The sequence below is a fragment of the Lepidochelys kempii genome, chromosome 1, assembly GCF_965140285.1.
Source record: "Lepidochelys kempii isolate rLepKem1 chromosome 1, rLepKem1.hap1, whole genome shotgun sequence".
Taxonomy (NCBI): domain Eukaryota; kingdom Metazoa; phylum Chordata; order Testudines; family Cheloniidae; genus Lepidochelys; species Lepidochelys kempii.
The window spans coordinates 17634524-17654655 of record NC_136380.1 but is presented as its reverse complement, the minus strand read 5'-3'; the positions used below and the strand labels follow the sequence as shown (position 1 = coordinate 17654655).

Genomic DNA, 20132 nt, shown 5'->3' with positions numbered 1-20132 from the left:
CTGTCACTGCCATGGAGTTCTGAGTGGCTGCTGTTCAGTGGCAACCATAATAGTCTACGTGGCTGCTGACCTGCTGCCATATTTTGAAGTCTGGACTCTTGGAAACTAGAACCCAGCTAGTAGTTAGATGATGTGATGTCCTGTGCCACAGTCAGACAGGAGAGGTGAGGGAGGCAGGATGAAAACACTTCTAAAAACGGAATGTTATAAATAGGATGTTTATGGGGCCACTTGGAATGTCATATAGTTCATGGCTAACTTGTGAAGATATAAGGAATATTTTCACTGAGCCCACATGACATCCTTCCTTCCTTCCTTCCTTCCTTCTTTCCTCGGAGTAGATTTCAGTCGTGCTTCATCCATAGCCCTTTTTAAACTCACATTAGTTAAGAAAGCTAACTTGGGACCATTCCTGTGAGGTGATGAGCGCCCCCAACCCCTAATGGGATTTGGCTGATCCCTAAAGATTTAGCCCTTGTAATAAAAAGCTGTAAAGTCTGCTCCTTGCGTATCTGTGTGTCTCCAGAACTCCCACTAACTGCAGGATCAGGCTCTCCTGGATGCCTAGGGTTGCCAATCCCCCAGGATTGTCCTGGAGTCTTCAGGAATTAAAAATTAATCTTTATAATTAAAGATAATGTCATGTGATGAACCCTCCAGGAATTCATCCAGCCAAAGTTGGCAATCCTAGCTGAGGCTGAGAGAGAGAAGCAGGTTTGACACATCTCATGTTCAAGTGCCGGGAAGTTTATACGCTCCTATCTCCTCCTTGGTGTTTCACCTCCAACTCAGGCAGGCCACCAGAGTTTAAACCCCCTTTACTCACACAAACAATACTAGAAGTATGGGCTGGTCAACATTTTTCTGTCAAAACTGTTTGTCTACAGAAAATTGGGTTTTTGGTTAAATGAGATTTTTTTTACAGAAAGTGTCTGTTTTCACAGAAAGAACAGGAGGACTTGTGGCACCTTAGGGACTAACCAATTTATTTGAGCATGAGCTTTCGTGAGCTACAGCTCACTGCATCGGATGCATTACACTTTCCTTGGTAAACCAAAAAATGCTGATTCAGAAATGCGATCACACTGTCTCATGTGAGTCGTAGTTTGGAGGCCTCATGCCCCCATTCTCTAGGGTCTGGGTTTCCAGCCATACTACGGCTCCCATGATGCACTTTGGTGGCTCAACAAGAAGGGAGGGAGTGTTATACCAATAAAATAAAAACTAGCAGGATCTTATTAAAGGGGAAAAGGCAAAATGCCACATTTATTGTGAATATAGAAAGAATCATAGTAAGCAATTAGGTTTCAGAGTAGCAGCCGTGTTAGTCTGTATTCGCAAAGAGAAAAGGAGTACTTGTGGCACCTTAGAGACTAACCAATTTATTTGAGCATAAGCTTTCGTGAGCTACAGCTCACTTCATCGGATGCTGTAGCTCACGAAAGCTTATGCTCAAATAAATTGGTTAGTCTCTAAGGTGCCATAAGTACTCCTGTTCTCTCAGTAAGCAGTTAGTTATAGCTATAACATTCCATTCAATTTCATATTTATTCACACATTCATTCATACACACACACACTCAGGTTCTGCAAGGTTGTTATCATAGTTACCAGCCTTAGAGTTGCTCATGCCAAGCGACTGGCCAGGTGGCCTGGACACGAGGAGGGAGCAGGGCCTTGTCAGATGCTCATCTGACGCTCCTGGAAGTTGGTTTGCAGAATCAGACCCCAAAGTTCTCACTTTCTAGAGTCCATTTTTATAGGAATTTATTCCTATGCCAGTCTCTGGGAATTGCTTCATCATGCTGTTGCTGAATCTATCAGCAGATGGCACATTCTTGACGGCTCCGTGCTGCTAGATGTTATTTTGTTCTTTGGTTCTCCCATTCTTGAGGCTGTTGGGTAGATTCCAGTCTGCCCTCCGGGGGTCCTCTGGTTGTTTCCACTTGACGCCTTCTTCGGCCGATCCACACTGGATTCTTAGGCTGGCACCTCCCTAATCATTCATTTATTATCCACACCAAGCATCCATCCATATACATCCTCTATCTCTATTTTAATCACAATTGTTAACAAAGCGAGATAAATACAACAAAAGGGTGGGGAGTCTCTGGGTGTTGTTTCTGTTATTACAAAGTACTGCTTTGAGTCCTCTGTGTGTGAGTAGTTGTTGTTACAAATTATTGCTTTGAGAACAGACTCTGTCTTAGGATGTACTAACACAATTAGCAGCCAAAAGCCAAGAGACCTCCCTCTTAATTAGTAATACCCTGGAATTTAAACTATGGGGAATCAAACTCATTTGTGATTTTAATACAAAACTTCTTTAATATGATCCAACAGGAGGAAGAAGTAGTCAGGTAGTCTACCCCACAAAAGACAATAAGGGGGATGAGTCACTCAAACTACAAATCCCATGAGGCACCATGGCAGCATTTCTGATTTTAAATGTTCAGGTTTCAGACAGAAATTTTTTGGGGGAGGGGGGGCATTATTTATTTATTTTTCACTGAAAAGCTGAAATTTTCTGTGAGGGCGTGGGATGGGGGAAGGAAATTCATTCTCTGACCAGCTCTAACCACGGAATCTTTAATGGCCACATGTGACCAGGATGTCAGTTTTGCCCAAAAGACATCTGAGTGCTCCTTAGCATGCCAGGACGTTGGTCCAATACTGTCTCAAAAGAAAGAGCACTATCTGTTGGATTACTAATACTGCAGGATCCTTTGTAAACTACCTCCCTGGAGGTCTGCCACGCAAGTAATCAGCAGCTACGTTGATGAATTGACAAACACCCAGCCAAGGATGGGGGTGGCAGGGTTGCAGCCATCAGCGCTGCTGGTACCATAAACTTGTTACCAAAGACCTGATTTTCTCTTTGCGTCGTATGTAAACTGGCCCATTCTGTGCTAGCTCATGAGGTTAACAGTAAAGTGCCCATTTAGGTTTACTGAGCAATGGTTCGGCCCTCTTGCAGAAACTTTCCTGGAAAGGGAAACCTACGTGCAACAGGCTTATGACTTTCTACTTTACATTATGCCTCTTCAACAGCATTGACTCTTGATTCCAAACCTTCATTGTTTTGACTGGAGTCTGCCTTTGGTCAGAATGCAGGGATGGGGCCAAAAGACAGAGGAGGGGCTTTTTGTGTGTGTGTGTGTTTTCTCTCCTCCACTCCCCTCCTCAAGAGGTGTGTGTGTATTTATATAACAAAACACTAAATAAAATAACTGATTACCCTCCCTCTGAGCAGGGCGCATTGATCACCCTCCAGAGCTTTGCCAGCCTGACCTACGTTACTGACCCTTTATGTCAGACATTTGCCTCTTACCCTCTAATCCACCCTGTGTGTGTCTGGGAGAGCATGCACATGGGAATGGGAAAACCAAGGCCCAAAAGCCAGCATGTTTCTAACCCCTGTTTCCCAGTGCAGTTAGTTGGATCCCCAGGCCATTCTCATAAAAGATTGCCCAGTAACGCTGTCTTTCATCCTCCGCAAGTATTTAATTAGCAAAGAGAAATAAAGCTCCTGATTGGGACGCCCTGATCAGGCTTGATTCCAAAATCTACCAGAGAATAACTATCCTGACTTGGCAGCTAGAAATTAGGCATTTCTTCCCTTGCTATACCCCTCCTTTCTCTCTTCCCCCTCACACTCATCTACAGGAAAGTGACTCCTCGCACATGTGGCAGGATTGTTTCCTTTGCATGCAGACTACTACGCAGGGCAAGCACTTGTTCAGCACTTAAGTAATAATGCTAATGCTAAGAAGATCCTAATGCTCTCCCTTTACACTTTGGCATGCATCTGATGAAATGAGATTTAGCCCACAAAAGCTTATGCTCAAATAAATTTGTTAGTGACTAAGGTGCCACAAGTACTCCTCGTTCTTCCCTTTACACTGTTGTCTTTTCTTTCCCTCCCCTTGCAGTGTGGTCCTGAGTTTCCATCCTTGTATGAAATAACTCTATTTAATGTGTGCACCTAGCCACTATTTAATCCTGATGCATTTTTCTCTCCCTAGCCATTTACCATAACACAAAGGCTTTCCTATTCAGAGTCAATGATCTCAGCTTCCCAACCCCAAACTCTACCCCTATTATTTCCTATCAGCCTTTCTCTGATAATCTCAGGAGTTGTCTATTTAAACAACCCCAGAGTCCAATGATATCACATCTTTTAAATGCATTGATTGAGAGACCTTAGCATATCCCTTGACTTCATTTGTTATGACTAGTAAATGGGATGGCTAGTCCTCTGTGTCTGTTTCACCCTCCCCCACCATCCCTCTATACAAAGCTTTACAGCAAAGACCGGATTTATTTATTTATTTATTTATTTTTACTGTTTCTCTCTGTCCTTCTTCTCCAGCTACCCATGTCATTAATACTCATCTCTCTACCTAGGTATTCCTGTCACCATAGCATTTTACAAATACTACCAACTTTACCCTTGCACCACAGGTTAAGGAGTTATTATCGGGCCACTCTTGCTGCAGGACGGTGATCCAGAAACTGACCTCTCATTTAAAGAAAATATTATGCTTCTAGCACTTATGGTTGCAGAGAGAGCTTCAAAAATGTGAACGAAGCATAAACCGAAGTAGTGCTGTCTGCAGAAAACCTGTTACGATACTTCTGAGAGGTGTTGACCTGCCCCGTTCCTTTCAAAGAGAGCTTCTGTAATTGATAACAATTTCTTATCCCCATTTTGCAGCTGGTGAACTGAGGCACAGGGAGATTGAATGACTTGCCCAGGAAGTTTATAGCAGAGTCAGGAATTTAACCCCAGATTTTTTCAAGCCTCGTTCATTGCCTTAGCCACAAGCTCAGCCTCCATCCAGCCCTTCTAATGTCTGTCCTGGAATGATGCATCCTGTGGTCCTGTATCAGAAAAAATTAAAGTTTTATGAGCCAAATTCACCCTTGTGTAGCTTCACTAAAGTCAAGGGGGTAATGCCAGGAATGAATTTGGCCTAGAGTGTGTTTGTGTGTGTGTGTTTTTAAAGATTTCAGTCTGGTTGCCAAACAGGAAAATATGATGACTGGAAAGTCAATCACAGATGGGAAAGGAGGGGGAAAGCGAAGCAGCTGGCACCAGTGTGTTCAGTATAGTGCTGGTGATGGGCTGCTGCCACATGGGGCATGTCAGCAGAGGGAGGTCAGTCCAAGATTTCACGTGCTGCGTGCGTGTGTGTTTTGCTTGAGACGGCAGAAGCCTTGATTTAGCTGCATAATAAAAGTAAATCTGCCACCGCTCTGTTTCAGTAGGGTGATGACTAGAACACTGTAGAATAGTGAGGAATATATCTGTATGGTAGCTTGGTAGTTGATGGCAGTGTTTTGGCCATTAGAGCAACAGTTAAAGGCTGTTAAGGTAATTTACTGAAGGTTTGTGGTTGTAAATACATTTCCAGTAAATACTAAGGATTCTAATCGATGTTAAGTCCTGCCATTAAGAGTGTGATGGAGCAAGCCATGTGCTGCACATTGTTTTGCCTTTATAAAATGAGCATTACAAAGGAAGGAATGAGATTGAATCCAGTGTGGTGGTATGGATTGGGACTCATTCACCCATTTGCCCTTAGGTGTTCCAAGATGACGTGTACTTGATGGTAAGTGTAATACCCTTACCTTGGATGCACCCATTGGAAAAAACATACATTGACTGGAGAAGAGAAGAATGAGGAGGGACATGATAACAGTCTTCAAGTACATAAGAGGTAGTTATAAAGAGGAGGGTGATAAATTGTTCTCCTGCACTACTGAAGATAGGACAAGAAGCAATGGTTTTAAATTGCAGCAAGGGCAATTTAGGGTAGACATTAGGAAAAACTTCCTTACAAGGTAGTTAAGTACTGGAATAAGTTACATAGTGAGGTTGTGGAATTTCTGTCATTGGAGATTTGGAGGTTTTTAAGAGCAGATTAGGTGAACACCGGTCAGCCATGGTAGATCATACTTAGTCCTGCCTCAGTGCAGGGGACTAGACTAGATGCCTCTTGAGGCCCTTTCCAGTCCTACATTTCTATGGTTGTTATTGATATTGCAGTAATGCCCAGAGGGGCCTTATTAGGTCAGGCACTGTACATATCTATAATAACACAGGCTCTTCTCCCAAAGAACTTTACGTGAGTATTATTATACAGATGAAGAACTGAACCATGGAAGGAATAACTTGCCCACTGTCGCAGCTGCCATGGAATTGAATCATCCCCAGATGTCTGGGTGCTCATGTTCTGGTTCTGCCCCTTTGAGAGAGTGCACCTCCTACAGATGGGTGCAAAGACTTCATTTAGCTTCTCTGCAATGGCCTTGTCTTCCTTGAGTGCTCCTTTAGCACCTCGATCATCGCAAAGGTTAGTTCTGGATCCAACATTCCTCTAAAACCAAAGAGCACTTGGTCCTGGCATTCCTGCTACCAGCCTGTGTGTCTGTTAATAAAGCAATGAGCTTCTGCCTCACCTGCCACAGAATCGGAAGATTATTCCACAAGTCTCTTCATGTTGGCAGCTTCATTCCTCACAGCACACAAATCACGTGGGTGTCTGGTGCCACAACACACCTGGTCGCTTTATAATTAGTGAGGGGCGACCAACAGAAAGTCTGGGGTTATAAGTACTCATGATAACAGGTGGCATAGGAAACCTGGATTCTACTCCTGGTTCTGCCACTGATGTGGCCTTGAACAAGTCATTTTGCCTTTGTCCGTCCTCTCTGTTTAGACTCCTGGGGGACACCACTATTTACCTCTCTCCATTCTGAAAACTGACCATTTATTCCTACCCTTTGTTTCCTATCTTTTAACCAGTTACCAGTCCATAAGAGGACCTTCCCTCTTACCCCATGACAGCTTACTTTGCTTAAGAGCCTTTGGTGAGGGAGCTTGTCAAAGTCTTTCTGAAGACCAGGTCTTCAAGGGATGAGAAGGATGTCCATTTAATGCCTCTTGGCATGTCTTCTATTGTATGCTGCATTACCCAGTTGATGGCAATGTTGAAGAGGATTGCAGACATGACACACCCCTGATGTACTCCTGTTTTGTCTTCAAAACTGAGCTCACTGTGATCAACACTGCATGCAAAGTTGAAATAGAAGCTTTGGATGATGATGATTATATGCAGAGGGATTCCATATGTCCGCAGAATGCACCATACGCTGGTCCTGTGAATGCTATCAAAAGCCTTCTCAAAGTCTATGAAATTTATGTAGAGTTGCCACTGCATTCTAAGCATTGTTCTATTATGTTTTGTAGAGTGAAGATCTGGTCTGTGCATCCACACCCTGTCTGACACCCGGCTTGCTTTTTTCTGAGAACTCTATCAGCTGCCTCTGATATACACTGGACTATGATCTTACACAGTGTGTTGCTTGGCACAGATAAAAGTGTGATACCGCACCAGTTGTTACAATCACTGAGAGTTCCTTTCTTTGCTATCTTCACTATAACCCCATTGGTCCACTCATCTGGCACTTTTTCCCTTTCCCAGACTGATGTAAATAGAGGGGCCAGGATAGATGCTGCTAACTCAGGATTTACCTTGGACAATTCTGCATTCAAATTATCCTTGCCAGGAGCTTTCCCATTTTTTAAGGATTTGATGGCTTGAATGATCTCTTCCTTAGTTGGGATGTCTGTATTGATATCAAGATCTTCTGGCTCCTGGATGTTTGCTTCCTCTTTAGGAGGCTCCCTGTTCAGCAATTCTTTGAAATGCTCTGTCCTGTGCATTTCTTGTTGTTTTCCAGTTATTAGCAGGTGGCCTTGTTTGTCCCTGATGAGAGTGTTTGTTTGTTGGTGTCTGCTGTTTACCGCTGGTAAGCCATGTCATTTTGTAGACGGTTCCTTGTTCACCAGTGAGAACACCTGCCTGTAATTGTCAGGGTCACCTCTGGAGCCCTTTTTAAAAATTGACATCACGTTAGCTATCCTCCAGTCATTTGGTACAGAAGCTGATTTAAATGATATATTACAGACTACAGTTAGTAGTCCTGCAATTTCACAGTTGAGAGCCTTCAGAACTCTTGGGTGAATATCATCTAGTCCTGGTGACTTATTACTGTTAAGCTTATTAGTTTGTTCCAAAACCTTCTGTAATGACACCTCTATCTGGGACAGTTCCTCAGATTTGTCACCTAAAAAAGAATGGCTCAGGTTTGGGAATCTCCCTCACATCCTCAACTGTAAATTCATTTAGTTTCTCTGCAATGCCCTTATCATTCTTGAGTGCTCCTTTAGCATCTCAGTCGTCCAATGGGCCCACTGGTTATTTAGCAGGCTTCCTCCTTCTGATGTATTTTAAAAAAAAATAGATATTACTTTTTGAGTCTTTGGCTAGCTGTTTTTCAAATTCTTTTTTGGCCTTCCTCATTATATTTTTACATTTTGTTTGCCAGAGTTTATGCTCCTTTCTATTTTCCTCACTAGGATTTAACTTCCACTTTTTAAAGGATGCCTTTTTGCCTCTCATTGCTGCTTTTATTTTGTTGTTTCGCCATGGTGGCTCTTTTTTTATTCTCTTACTATGTTTTTTAATTTGGGGTATACATTTAAGTTGAGTCTCTATTGTGGTGTCTTTAAAAAGTTTCCATGCAGCTTGCAGGGATTTTACTTTTGGTGTTGTACCTTTTTAATTTCTGTTTAACTTCCTCATTTTTGTATAGTTCTCCTTTCTGAACTTAAATGATACAGTGTTGGTCTGCTGTGGTGTTTTCCCCGCCACAGAGATAATATAATTAAATTTAACATGGTCCCTGTTACCAAGCGGTCCAGCTATAAAGCGGTCCAGCTATATTCACCTCTTGGACCTCATCCTGTGTTCCACTTCGGACTGAATCAAGAATTGCCTCTACTCTTGTGGGTTTCAGGACTAGCTGCTCCATGAAGCAGTCATTTAAGGTGTCAAGAAACTTTATCTCTGCATCCCATCCTGAGGTGATAAGTACCCAGCCATACCACAGCAAGCATGGAGCCCATTCAGCGCACCGCAGCTGTTGTGAGCATTGTAGACACCTCACACGTTATCCTAGAGTATGTGCAGAACCGGTATAAGAGACGCCAGCACGAGGACGATTGTGATGAGGACATGGACACAGACGTTCCTGAAAGCACAGGCTGTGGCAATTGGGACATCATGGTGGCAGTGGGGCTGGTTGATACAGTGGAACGCCGATTCTGGGCCCAGCAAACAAGCACATACTGGTGGGGCCGCATAGCGTTGCAGGTATGGGATGATTCACAGTGGCTGCGAAACTTTTGCATGCGTAAGGCCACTTTCCTTGAACTTTGTGAGTTGCTTTCCCCCGCCCTGAAGTGCAGGAATACCAAGATGAGAACTGCCCTGACAGTTGAGAAGCGAGTGGCGATAGCCCTGTGGAAGCTTGCAACGCCCGACTGCTACCGGTCAGTCGGGAATCAATTTGGAGTGGGCAAGTCTACTGTGGGGAGTGCTGTGATTCAAGTAGCCAATGCAATCACTGACGTTCTGTTATCAAGGGTAGTGACTCAGGGAACCCCATTGCAGAAAGCCATCCACTATGACCTGCACATTTCCCAAACTGTGGTGGGGCAATAGACGGAATACATATCCCTATCTTGGCACCGGACCACCTTGCCAACCAGTATGTAAACCGCAAGGGGTACTTCTCAATGGTGCTGCAAGTACTGGTGGATCACAAGGGACGTTTCACCAACATCAGCGTGGGATGGCTGGGAAAAGTGCATGACTCTCGCATCTTTAGGAACACTGGGCTGTTCGAGCAGTTGCAAGAAGGACTTACTTGCCAGACCAGAAAATTACCATTGGGGATGTTGAAATGCCAATAGTTATCCTTGGGGACCCAGCCTACCCCTTGCTCCCATGGCTCATGAAGCTGTACACAGGCAGCCTGGACAGTAGTAAGGAGAAGTTCAGCTATCGGCTGAGCAAGTGCAGAATGGTGGTAGAATGTGCCTTTGGACATTTAGAAGGTCGCTGGCGCTGTTTGCTGACGAGGTTAGACCTCAGAGCAACCAACATTCCCATTATTATTGCTGCCTGCTGTGTGTTCCATAATATCTGTGAGAGTAAGGGGGAGACTGTTATGGTGGGGTGGGAGGTTGAGGCAAATCGCCTCAGGAGGGGGGAAGGACAAGGCGACACTGCTTATTGTAGCCACACTACAAGTCAAAACTGTTTGAATGACAGCCTTCTGTTGCTTGGGCCATCCTCTGGAGTGGAGTGGCTGGGTGCCTGGAGCCTCCCCCACCCCGCGTTCTTCGGTGTCTGGGTGAGGAGGATATGGAACTTGGGGAGGAGGGCAGGCAGTTATACAATGGATGCAGCAGGGGTCTGTGCTCTTGTTGGGTTTCCTGCAGCTCCAACAGATGCTTCTTCATGTCTGTTTGCTCCCCCATTAGCCTCAGCATCACCTCCTGCCTCTGCTGTTTGTGCTCACTTAATGCTTTCCTGGCCTCTGCCTCTGAATGTCTCCATGCATTAAGCTGTGCCCTGTCGGTGCTGGAGGACTGCATGAGCTCAGAAAACATGTCCATCGCGAGTGCATTTTTTTTTTCCTTCTAATCTGCAATAACCTCAGGGACAGAGATAACCGCAGGGAGGAGCATAGGAGTTTGCACCAGGGGGGAGATAAAAAGAGAGATTAAAATTTAAGATGATACATTTCTGAGAACAAAAGGGAGACTCTTTCACAGTGAATCAAGCAATTCACAGCAGACAGCACATGTGCTTTAGGTACAAGGTCACATTTTGCCTTTTATATTGAGCGCCTGCCAGTGACACATCACACACAGCTGGGCAACAGAATTCAGTTTCCAGGCAGCTATGGTAAGTCTTTTCGTACGCGGGGTTGGCTTCTTATGCCTTCATAACATGTGGGAATGGTTTCAAACTGCAGAGCCTTCTTTTCCCATAGCAAGCAATGCCGGTTGGGTTTCATATTTAAAAGGAGGGGCTGCGGTTTTCTGTTGGATGTGCAGCACACACCTCCCCCACCCCACCACGTGGCTATTCTCTGGGATGATCCCTTCACCCCTCTCCGTGCCACATGGCTATTCTCTGGGGATAGTCCCTTTTAGCCAAGCGCAAACAACCCAGCATGAACAGTGTCCTTTTACTGTTCCCTTACAAAAATTCCTCTATTTCAACCAGGTGACCATGAATGATATCACTCTCTTGAGGCTAACACAGAAAGATAAAGACCGACTGTTGCTTGAATGTGACCAAAAGCCAGGACCATTCACTGCCATGCTTTGTGCTGCAATGATTCCAGACTACTTGCTACTGGCTTGGCGTGGTAAAATGTCCTACTGTGGAGGATGAAATAAGGCAGCCCTCACCAGAAACCTTCTGCAAAGGCTTTCAGAGTACCTCCAGGAGAACTTCATGGAGATGTCCCTGGAGGATTCCTGCTCTGTCCCCAGACACATTAACCGACTTTTCCAGTAGCTGCACTGGCTGCGTATGCATCCCAATTCTTCAGGGCAAATCAAACATTAAACACTATTACTTTTAATCCCTGTACTGTAGTTACAAATGTGCACTCATCAGAGCTGCCTTCTCTGGCTTCAGGGTCGGGGATCCCGCCTTGGGAGGGTATTGGCTCCAGGGTGATGAAAAAGTCCTAGCTGCCGGGGAGAATGGATTCACCGCTTGCGTGCTGCGCATTCTTCTCCTCCTCCTCTGCTCATCCACAAAATCCTCCTCCCTGTTGCGTGAGACTCCCCCTTTGCAGGTGTCCACAGATGATGGTGGGGTAGTGGTAGGGTGCCCCCCTAGAATGCCATGCAGCTGATCATAGAAGTGGCATGTATGGGGCTCTGACCCAGAGCGATCATTTACCTCCTTTGTCTTTTGGTAGGCTTGCCTGAGCTCCTTAACTTTCAGGTGACACTGCTGTGTGTCCCTGTTGTAGCCTCTCTCCACCATGCCCTGTGCAATTTTTGGCATATATATTAAGATTTCTTCTTTTTGATCAGAGTTCGGCCTGCACAGATTCTTCTCCCCATACAGAGTCAGATCCAGTGTTTCCCTTTTGATCCATGCTGGAGCTCGTTTGTGATTCTGGGGGGACTGCATGGTCACCTGTGCTGTTGAGCTCGCCACGGTGACCAAATAGGAAATGAAATTCAAAATTTCCCGAGGCTTTTCCTATGTACCTGGCTAGTGCATCGGAGTTCAAAGTGCTGTCCAGAGCGGTCACACTGGAGTGCTCTGGAATAGCTCCCGGAGGCCAATACTGTCGAATTGCGTCTGCACTACCCCAAATTCGACCCAGCAAGGTCGATTTTTGTGCTACTCCCCTCACCGGAGAGGAGTACAGAAGTCAATTTTAAGAGCCCTTTAGGTCGACGGAACGGGGTTGTGTAGATGCATTCATTTTAAAATTGACCTAATGCGGCTAAATTCGACCTAACCTTGTAGTGTAGACCAGGGCTAATTCTCATTCTGTGTAGGCTGTCTTCCATTTTGTTTCCTTTGGGGTTTTTTTAATGTGGTTGGCCTTCCATTTCTCATCTCCTGTATGGTTCATGTCCTAGTTTTAGCTTTCAGACTCTTGTAATCAGGAATCCAGATTTCCTGGTGTGAAAAAAAAACCCACACTGCTAAGAGGTTCACGGTCAGAAGATTATTGTATTTTACCTGCTGGGGTCTAGGAAGTGTAGTTCTTTTACTAGTCTCCACACTAATTCACTGCAGGGTATGCTGTGCTTGTAGCACGGAGTGGCGTTTAACAGTTCTGTTACTTACGCTGCATTGTCACGTAGAGACCCCGACCTAAATCAGTGCCTGACTGTGCATCTGCTTAGCCAGAAACAGCTGCTGCCCAGAGACTTTTTTACAATCCAGACAGGCAAAAGGGTTATTATCCACATTTTACATCTTAAATGACTAACCCAGGGTCACAGCGTTAAGGCCTTGGCTACACTTGCAAGTTAGAGCGCATTAAATCAGCCCCGGGTGCCCTAACTCCCGACCCGTCCACACTGGCAAGGCACATAAAGCGCTTGGACTCCACGGCTGGCACGCCCCTGGTAATCCACCTCCACGAGAAACAGAGAGCTCGCCACGCCCTGGCTGAAACACCCGGGCGTCGGTGTGGACGATGTGTTGCATTACTGCGCTGTGATTGGCCTCCGGAAATGTCCCATAATCCCCTGAAGTCAAGTGGCCACTCTGGTCATTGTTTTGAACTTGGCTGCAGGCATGCGGATATCCCCTTTCAAAGCTCCGTTTCTGACAGCCGGCTGCTTGTCTGCTCCGGGACAAAGCAACCATTACTGTGGAATGCTGCTGCTACCGAGGCAGGCGTGTGTGTGGGGGGAGTGAGGCTCATGTTGGGGTTTCCCCCTGCTGTCTGATCTTACACTCTCTGCCCCCCAAAACACACTGTCTCTCCCCCCACATACACACAACACACTCCCTGTCACACTCCACCCCCCCCTTTGAAAAGCAAGTTGCAGCAACTTGCACACTGGGATAGCTACCACAATGCACTGCTCTCTGTGGCATTGCAAGAGCTGCTAATGTGGCCACGCCAGTGCGCTTGCAGCTGACAGTGTAAACACACGACTGCGCTTTCCCTGCTGCTGTCTCCGAGGGCTGGTTTAACTCCCAGCGCTCTACATCTGCAAGTGTAGCCATGCCCTAAGGTGGTGCAGCTGCACTGGTGCTGCGCTTTAATGAAGACACTACTACTCCCGTCGGAGAGCCTCTCCGGTCAGCACAGTCATCCACCTCCCCCGAGACGCGGCAGCTATGTTGGCGGGAGGAGCTCTCCCTAGTGTTGCCTACACGGGGGGCTAGGTCAGTATAACTGCATCGCTCAGGGGTGTGGATTTTTCATGCCCCCGAGTGACATATTTATACCGATTATAAGTCTGTAGCAGAGACCTGGCCTCAGTCTGTGCCAGACCTGGGAACTGAATCCACATTTACTAAGGCTTTGTCTAGTGCCTTACCCACAAAACCATCCTTCCACTCTGAATGGCTTCTCCGCCTGACGCCCCTCCCAGTATTCACCATGATACTGTAGTTGTTCTCCACCCCTCCTTTGCCATTACGTCTGTATTCCAAAGATCCATGTTAGTAATAGAAGTACAGGAACAAAGAATACCTTCCACTTTTCCTAACTTTCAGTTATCTGCTCCGCTCTGAGCAGCATTTTTCCTGCCATTTGGATCTATCTGTTTTGTTTTCTAGGCCTTGTGAGCTTTGGTAAACTATTACATCTTCTGGCTATAAGGGAGGGTTGGGGGTGGGGGGCTGTTTGTTTTTGTTTTGTTTTTTAGTTCTGTGAAAGAAAATCTTTTTTTTTCTTTTTTTTTTTTTTTGCCCATGCAAACAAAGTCTGCCCTGTCTCCTCTGCGGTAGCTCAAGATGCCACCCACACCCAGTCTCGCAGTGGAATGTAGACACAATTATTCCAACAGTAGCAAGTCCCACAGGGATTATCCTTGGTTGACTTCTCTGTGATCATCTTAAAACAAAACAAACATTGGTTGTTTTTCTTGTGCTTCTCTAGCGTTCTGCTAATATAATGCCAGGTATTGAAGGACTTACTCAGGCAGAGCTCCCACTGAAGTCAATGAGAGTTTTGCAATTTGGTATTTCTGAGGTGCCTAACAAAGGCCAGGTAAAAGACTGGCAAAGACACTGGGCTTTGGTCCATTGATGTAATACTTTAATTATAGTCATGTCTGTCTTTTACTGTGAGTGGCTTATACAGTTAAAGAGATGCTCGTCTAGCACGACATTCAGATCCAGGTTTGAATTTCCCTAAATTCAGGATGTCTGGAAACAGGGTTGTGGTTCGGGTCTCTCTCTTTAGTTTCAGAGTAGCAGCCGTGTTAGTCTGTATTCGCAAAAAGAAAAGGAGTACTTGTGGCACCTTAGAGACTAACATGCTCTAATAAATTTGTTAGTCTCTAAGGTGCCACAAGTACTCCTTTTCTCTCTAGTTTGAAGCTCCCCCTAACTACTGCTTGTATCTCTTACCCTCTCACCAAGGCCCACCTCGGCTGTAACACCTTTAAGAAATCAGCAACTTTGTGACAGAGTCCGGAGACCTTGGTTCTGTTCCTACTGGCATGTGCTCAGTGTATGACTCCAGGAAAGTCATTTAAGTGCTTTCTTTTTTGCTATCCCTATATGTAAAATGCTGGAGCAGGGTGAGATCCTACGATTGAAAGAGCTATATAGATGCCCAACATTATTACTGGCTGGGACTCTGCAGTCAGTCAACATTCTTCAGAAATGCCAGGTGAGTGCTCCAGGGTGTAGAAGATGCAGTAAACATTCTACAGAGCTCAGTGAGGTTCATAGTCATTAAGTTAAGCTGAATTTCAGTCGCATTCCTAACTCTGGAGGACAAATCCAGCAACTGAAATGGCTATAACAGTGACACAACGAGGCCCATCCTTTGTGTCCTAGTGAAACCAGTTAAGTCTGGGGATAGACCCCAAACACAAACATGCACCTACTCTAGGAGGATTCAGATCTAAACTTTGCAGTGCTCATTGGTACATATAACCTGTTGGATCAGAACAATCTCCAGCTGTGGAGAAGGGGGAGGGCTGGATCCTCAGCTGCTATAAACTGGCTTAGCGCCATTGAATTCACTGGAGCTTCACAAACTTACACCCCTGCTGAGCAACTGTCCTGGGGTCCTGAATCCATTTCCTTCCTACCCCCAGGTTGCTGTACAAAATAATAGCTGAGAAGGCCATCTCCGTGTTGCATGCGGATGCAGTCACCTAGTGTGGGATCTGTCACCGATCTGCCACCCACCCGTGGAAATCTTTTGGGCTTGATGTGAGTATAGAAGCAGGCTCAGCATCTGGTCCTATAACAGTAATATTAACGAATGAAATCAAGAGCCTCACTGTTTAATTAGGAACTCTCGTTAATTTTGAGCTAAAGTCCTGGGGACTTGATTGTTGTGTCTCTGCCTTTAACATTGGTCATCCTTTCTCTGGGAAAGGAAAAAGCTTTCCTTCTTAGGCAGACACTGACTCAGTTACTTTAACATACCGTTGCTACACATAGGCACATCATACATCATTTGAAAGCTTATTATATCTACTTTAAGTTGAAGTACGATGTGGAGCTGTCAAGTGGTGATGTTACCCTAGAAACAGAGATAAACAATTACACCATCAACACATTAAAATGACCACTTTGAAATATTTGCATTAGTTTCTGTTACTTTAATGACTCCATGTGTTATTTCAAGACATCAGTTTGTATTTCTTTTGATCTCAAAGCATCCTAACAATCCAAAGGGTAAAATAAAATCTAATAATTTGTACATGTATGATTGAAATGTAACAGTGGTGACATTTCGAGTCAACATCATTATCATTTTGTTCTTCCTTATGATCTCTGTCAAGAGTGCCTGGGTTACCACAGTCGTCTTTGTCTTGGCATGTACACAGTTCTGTGCAGGGAAGATTGTTCTGACTACACACATAGTTGGACTGTGCAGTGACCCTACTGGTACAGGCACTAATAAGGTCTTGTAGAACTCAGATGTGATTGGGCCCTTGAGGAATACAGGAAGTAGTTCATCATCCACATTTTTCCATCATCCATGTTGCTATTGTGATCCAATATCTGGTTTACCTATATGCAAAGACCTCCAAATCCTTGTTTGCCAAGATGCCTATTTTACCTCCTCTTCAAAACTGTCCTCATTTGGTGGGAATTTGGCCAGTGACTTGTCCTTTTTTATGGCTAGATTGAGGTGCAAGCAATTTAGGTCTCTGTGGTCTCCTTTTCTTTCTCACTCTGGTCATACAGCACTGCTACTAACTTCCTAGCTGCAGAAACTGCAGCTTGTCATCACTCTCTCCAATTTGGCAAGCTCTCTGGAGCAGTAAGCTCCCTTTGTTTTGACATTAACACAGATTTCTCCCCAGTACCAAATCAGGATGGCCAGAAACACATCCTGTTAACAGGTAGACAGCAAGAAGTATGTTGCAGAAGTCAGGAGTGAATGCATCACAAATTGCATGCATGGGTATGAAGCAATGCTTGTTGATGCTGCTAATGTTGCCTGTTTCAATCCACATGTTATCTATGTGTTCCATTATTGGAAAGTAAGTGATCATCAAGGACCCAAACATCTGTATCAAGTGACCTAATCACTATGGTTACTTTGATACCAAGCAACTCAAAAGCCATATTGGCACACACAGCATGCAGAAGCCTCCTTGTATAGCTTCCTCTTGAGTACTGTACTAGTCTTGGGTTTCTTCAACGCCTCTAATGATGATGGAGTTTACTACTTCGTCACTGAGAGAGCCTCCAGCAAGGAGAATTTGTGTTGGGTACGCTTCTTTACTCAGGTGCATTTTGAACCATATATTTTTTACAAGTGACTACGTATTGGATGCCACAGTTAGAAACTTTTTTTCCATAGAGGTAAAGGGTGTCCATCAACCACCTGGTATTTCTTACATCCAACCTTAGATCCTTTCCAACGCTGTCTCTCTGCAGTTTTCACAGTTACTGTTGTCATATCCATCAAAGACTTCAATTACAGAATTAGCTTTTAGGACCTGCTCAAGTACTTAGCAACCAATCCACTAAATGTGTGGAATTTGTCACCAGCCTTCATTTGTGTGATGGCCATGGCATCTCTGATGTACAGGGTGGTTTCTTTGTTGCATGCCCTTAGCTCATGGATTCTTGAGCTTCCAGCTGATCCCCCCCCCCCAATTCAGCTTTGTCTGTTCTTCTCATTGTTCAATCAGCATGGAAGAGGGACAGAGGTGCAGGTCCTCTTGGGTGATTAAGAACAGTTGCCATTGAAACATCATCTCTGCATCTTGCTAAGGACGGGGGTCTGTGGAAAACAGTTTCTGGATGGATAGCTGCTGGGATTGTCCCTCCCTGGACAAACTTAAATTGGGCCTTCTTGGCCATGAGAGCAAATGTTTTGATGCTGGATTTCTTCACTGGGCTGAAGAAGTTATGTGTCTCTTCAGAATCAAAGGCACCTCTCACAGATCTCTCCATTGTTCTTCACCAACATCTGCTATTTTCAGTGGAGACTCTTGTAAATCTGATGTTACATGCAGTCCAGTAGATATGTTGACAAGTACCTCTGGTGCTTGAGTCAGATGGGTTTGCTTTATTGTTGATGACATGGCTGGCAAGAGCTGTAACATGTTCTTCGTCCCTTGTCCATATAGAGGCAAAGACTTGTCTGTGGACTTTTATCTCCACTACTTCTTGTTAAGCCACCTATTTCTCTCATAACTTTTGCATATTCACTCAGGCCACGTCTTGTGAGGGTCCATCAGACAAGGGTTGGCTTATTTCTGGTCAGTCCTACAATCCCACTTTTGCCCTCCGAGTCTTTGGCTATAGAAGCAGGTCTGCATGATGGACTCTGATCAGATTCAGAACCTGTTTTCTTTCCTGGATTCTAACGTGCCAAATTTGACTTGCCTGTGTATTTCTGAAAGCAACCCCTATTATAGAGCACGGGTAGCACATCATCTAAATGAAAAAACTCATCCAGTCTCCACCAATTCAATTAATCACTCATTGTCTGCTGACAGAATCACAGAGTTCTCTCTAGCAGTGGTGGCTTTTGATAATTTTCCATTCTTTTGATTTTTGATTTTTTTTTTTTACAAATAATCCATTTTTCAGAGTTAGTGGAAAGTCTTTTTCTCTTTGATGTAAGCTTTACATCCTCTATGTCTTCACGTACTGGAACTTCTCTGTAGAGGATAAAATTCCCAAAGTATATTGTTAGCATCACTATCACCATTTTTCATTTAGTGCAATATATAGACTTGTTAGACCTGTAGGTTAGTATCAAAATTGCCATTTTTTAGAAAGCACTTTGATTGAAACCTAATATGAAGCAGTGTATTGTCATCTTTAACACTAATATTGACCTGTGTGTAACTGAATTAAAAAGCTAGTTTCTAAAATATTTCAAAGGCTAGTAAGTACTGCATGCATAGACCATTACAAATTAAAACCTACCAGGCAGACTAGATCAATCATAGACTCAGGGTTGGAAGGGACCTCAGGAGGTCATCTAGTCCAACCCCCTGCTCAAAGCAGGACCAGTCCCCAACTAATGTTACATTGTATGTACAAAAGCTTACAAATGGAGGAGGAATTCACATACACTATAAACTATGGGCATGCAACCTTCAGTGTGAGACTGACCTGGTCAGCATATATCAACTGAAAATATAGAAAACTATTAGAATCGCTTGTGAGATACCTTGATAATTAAGAATTTGCAATGTGAAAACACTTTGTGCTAATATTGCAAAATGCTGATATTTGCCATTTTTTGCCACATGCTAAAACAGCTTCATCATTTCTGAAAAAAAGAAAAAAAAAGTTGCCCATGCAAAACTAATAAAAATCTGTTACTATATTGTTGGTTGGTAGCTTTGACCAGTAAATGCCACATCAAGGTGTTGAAATTAACTTTAAACAGTAAAACCTGCTCCCCTTGTCCTGTTGCAGTGTTCCTGGAACTGTGCAAAATGTGACATTTGCATTTCCGGTGCTATTGTTTCATCTCAACAGCTCCACATCAGATTTCATCTAAACATACATAAAATTAGCTTTCAAATGATATATGATGTGGGAGTATGTAGCATGGATACCTTAAACACCAAAAATATGGCCTTTTTTGGAGAATTGCTGCATGCCTGTTTCTTAAAATCTTTTCCCAAAACCCATGTGCTCCAGACTCCCTGCCAGCTATAGTGGCCACACAACAATGACATATACTGGATCTATGTGTGCATCAAGTTCCCCAGAGTAGGGACTTCATTTCATGTTGTTTTTTGCGTAATTCTCCATAGAAATCACCATGTCCTCCTACAATACTGTGGAAATACTGTAATCAAAAATGTCCTCCGTATTGATGCAATGTCACTGGGCTGTGCCAAATAAATTGCCACTTCTGATTTCATCCTGCTAGTGGGCCAAATCCACCCTGACTTTCAACATACATGGGGATTGCATGGGATGTGCAGCAGGGAGAGAAGGCCAGCTCTAAATGTTCTCCAGACAACCCCTGGAAATTCAAGACTGGCCCAGGGAATTCAGGCTAGATGGCAGCTTCACAGGTATCCAACATGACACAAGG

General features: G+C 44.4%; 1 protein-coding gene across 3 annotated transcripts in view; it reads left to right on the top strand.

Moving 5' to 3' along the window:
- Positions 1-20132, top strand: part of GAB2 (GRB2 associated binding protein 2) — a 179047-nt gene that overhangs the window by 12996 nt on the left and 145919 nt on the right. The window contains exons 1-2 of one of the 3 annotated variants that reach the window (XM_073335685.2): positions 15198-15260; positions 15694-15811. The exons of the other annotated variants lie outside the window; for them this stretch is intronic. The gene's annotated coding sequence lies outside the window, so the exon portion shown is untranslated. Of the gene's footprint in view, positions 1-15197; positions 15261-15693; positions 15812-20132 lie in introns of those variants that run through there. 3 annotated transcript variants of the gene reach the window in all.